The 2,500-nt window shown below is 78.5% G+C and overlaps 1 non-coding gene across 1 annotated transcript; it reads left to right on the top strand.

The window, feature by feature from the left end:
- The first annotated feature begins 1,787 nt into the window (after positions 1–1,787).
- On the top strand, positions 1,788–1,940 carry LOC134149802 (5.8S ribosomal RNA). The gene has a single exon (XR_009960495.1). It is a non-coding gene; the product is annotated as a 5.8S ribosomal RNA (ribosomal RNA).
- Positions 1,941–2,500: the final 560 nt, after the last annotated feature.

Raw genomic sequence — 2,500 nt, 5'->3', positions numbered from 1 at the left:
ACGCCCCGCAGGGGCGTCGCGCGAAGGCCACGCGAGGCGATGGGTTGTGCCCGAGTGGGCGGCCCGAGCCGCGGCTCTCCTCCCGGGTGCAGCTGCCACCCGGCGCCGGGTTACTGAGGGAAACCCCGGGCCCCAGGAGGAGGACGAGGTCGTGGCGGCGGGTGTCGGGCGCACCCCGCGGGCGGACGCTCCGCCGAGGGGCGCTGGAGCCGGCTGGCGGGTGCCGGGTCTCCCCTCCGCGCCCCGTCTCGCCGCCGCCGCCGAGGCTGCCGCCGTCGCCGCGAGGCGGCGGTGGCCCGGCGGTGGGTGGTGGCGGCGGAGGCACCCCCGCGGGGATTTCAGGTCGTTTCCCTCACCCCAGGGCCAGGTACCTAGCGTCCGCGCTTCTCCTGCCCCCCTTCGGTGACCCACCCGTGTGGTCCCGTGTGCCAGCTTGCTCCTCCCGGGCGCCAGGCGTGCCGCACCGGCCGCGCCCCCGCTGCCGCTTGTCCTTTCCCGCCCACCGCCTCAGTCGCGCCCCCCCCACCGTGTGCCGTGGGGGGGGGGTCCGCACTGCGGGTAGGCTGGGCGGGGGGGAGAGGGGCAGGGGGGGCCTCCGGCCACGGCGGTTGCCGGGAGCCGCCCCGGGCAGGGATGGCCATGGGCCCCGGGCTCCGGGCCCGAGGGTTCTCGGTCGGAGAGCCGGGCGGGGGTTTAAAGACTCAGGCGGCCCGATGCGACCCGGGGGGCAGCCGGGCGCACTGCCGGAGGGCCGGGGGGTCGGCGCGCGCGGGCGCCGCGCCCCCCCATGCCAGCCGGCGTGCCCCGCGCTCGCCCCGCGGGCAGCCGGGACGGAGAGGGGGTACCCTGCCCCCTCTCTCCGCGGTCTGGTCTCGGCGGAGAGACGCCGCGCGGTCGGCCTCGCGCCGGCCTGCCTCGAACGCGTGACCCCCGGCGCGAGCGCGTGCTCGCTGCCGGGACGGCGAGCCCCCACCCAGCGCGGGTGGTGCGGACGCCGAGCCTCTGCGCATCCAGGCTCCCGCCTCGGCCGGTGCTGTCAGCCCCCCGGCGTGGCCGCTGGCGGCGCCCTGCCCCAGCACTCCGCCATCCGGCGCGCCTGCCTCGCTCTGCCCGACCCGGCTTCGCTGGGCGGCGGGCGGGCGGGCGGGCGGGCGGCGGGGGCGGCCCCCCCCCGGTCTCCGCGTGGAGGCGGGGAGAGCGGGTGCCGTTCCCCGCCTGTCCCGTCCCGCCCGCCTGCCCGGCGCCGGGCGTCTGTCCGCGGGAGGGCAGGGCGAGCGTGTGGTGTCGTCGGGAGGCGCGAGTGCGCGCGCGGGCGCCGTCTCGGGCACGGCGGAGCTGGCGGGGGCCGGCGAGGCAAGCGCGGAGCCTGGGAGTGCGGGGCCGGTGGGCCGCGTGGGCGAGTGGTCCGTGCCGCTGCCGGTGGCGGCCGGGCTGCGATGCCGGTGGTCCGCGGGGACCCCCCCGTCCTTGAGGCAGGCGGGCGCGGCTGGCGCGTGGGCTCCCTGCGGGGCCGGGCCGAGCCGAGCGCCTGGGCCGGACTCGAAGCGAGAAAAGGGTTGTCCCAGGTCGGGAGCGAGGGCTCCCCGCCCTTCTCGTTCGGGTTTGTCCTCCCCCCCCCCATCAACCTCTGTGCTTGTACGGTCGGTGAGGCGAGCCCCGCTCTCCCCGCTGTCCCTCGCTCAGCAGCCGGCGGCGGCGCGAGGAGGGAGGTGGAGGGGAGGGGGCCCTCAGGGGCTGCCAAGGCGGCCTGGTCCCCCCGCGCGTGCGGCGGGGACCGAAACCGAGACAACTCTTAGCGGTGGATCACTCGGCTCGTGCGTCGATGAAGAACGCAGCTAGCTGCGAGAATTAATGTGAATTGCAGGACACATTGATCATCGACACTTCGAACGCACTTGCGGCCCCGGGTTCCTCCCGGGGCTACGCCTGTCTGAGCGTCGCTTGACGGTCAATCGTCACCCGCCCTGTTGGTGCAGCGGTGCCGTCCCTCCCGGGGGGGCGGAGGGGGAAGGGCGCGGCGGCGGCGGTGCGCGGCGGCGGCGGCGAGCCGGCGGCAGCGGCGGAGCTGGGACCCCGGTGCGTGCACCGGAGGCCCCGGTCTCGCGGCTGACCCGCCCGGCTCTGTCGCCCGTCCGCCGCGGCCGGCGTGCCCCGCCGCGCCTGCCTCCCCCTCCTTGCCCGCCGGGCTCGGGGGCCGCCGCTGTGCGGCAGGTGCGGTGTGACGCGGCTGGGGTGCCTCGCAGGCCCGCGCCCCGTGCGGCTGGGCCTTCGTCCCCCTAAGTGCAGACTCGGGAAACCCCCGCTCCCGGAGCGCCCGCTTCGCGGAGTTCGTCCCGCCGGGCCCCCAGGGCCGGCGGGTCGCGGCGGCCCGGCGCCTGTCGCCGCCGCCCGCCACCGCTCGCCAGTGCCGCCGAATGGGCTTTCCTCCACCGCTCTCCCGGTGGTGCGCTGGTCCCCCGTTCCCCTCCGGGGCGGGGCGGCCGGCCGCCCGTCCCCTACC

The sequence above is a fragment of the Rhea pennata genome, chromosome 21 (assembly GCF_028389875.1).
Source record: "Rhea pennata isolate bPtePen1 chromosome 21, bPtePen1.pri, whole genome shotgun sequence".
NCBI lineage: Eukaryota > Metazoa > Chordata > Aves > Rheiformes > Rheidae > Rhea > Rhea pennata.
This window is presented reverse-complemented; position numbering and strand designations above follow the sequence as displayed.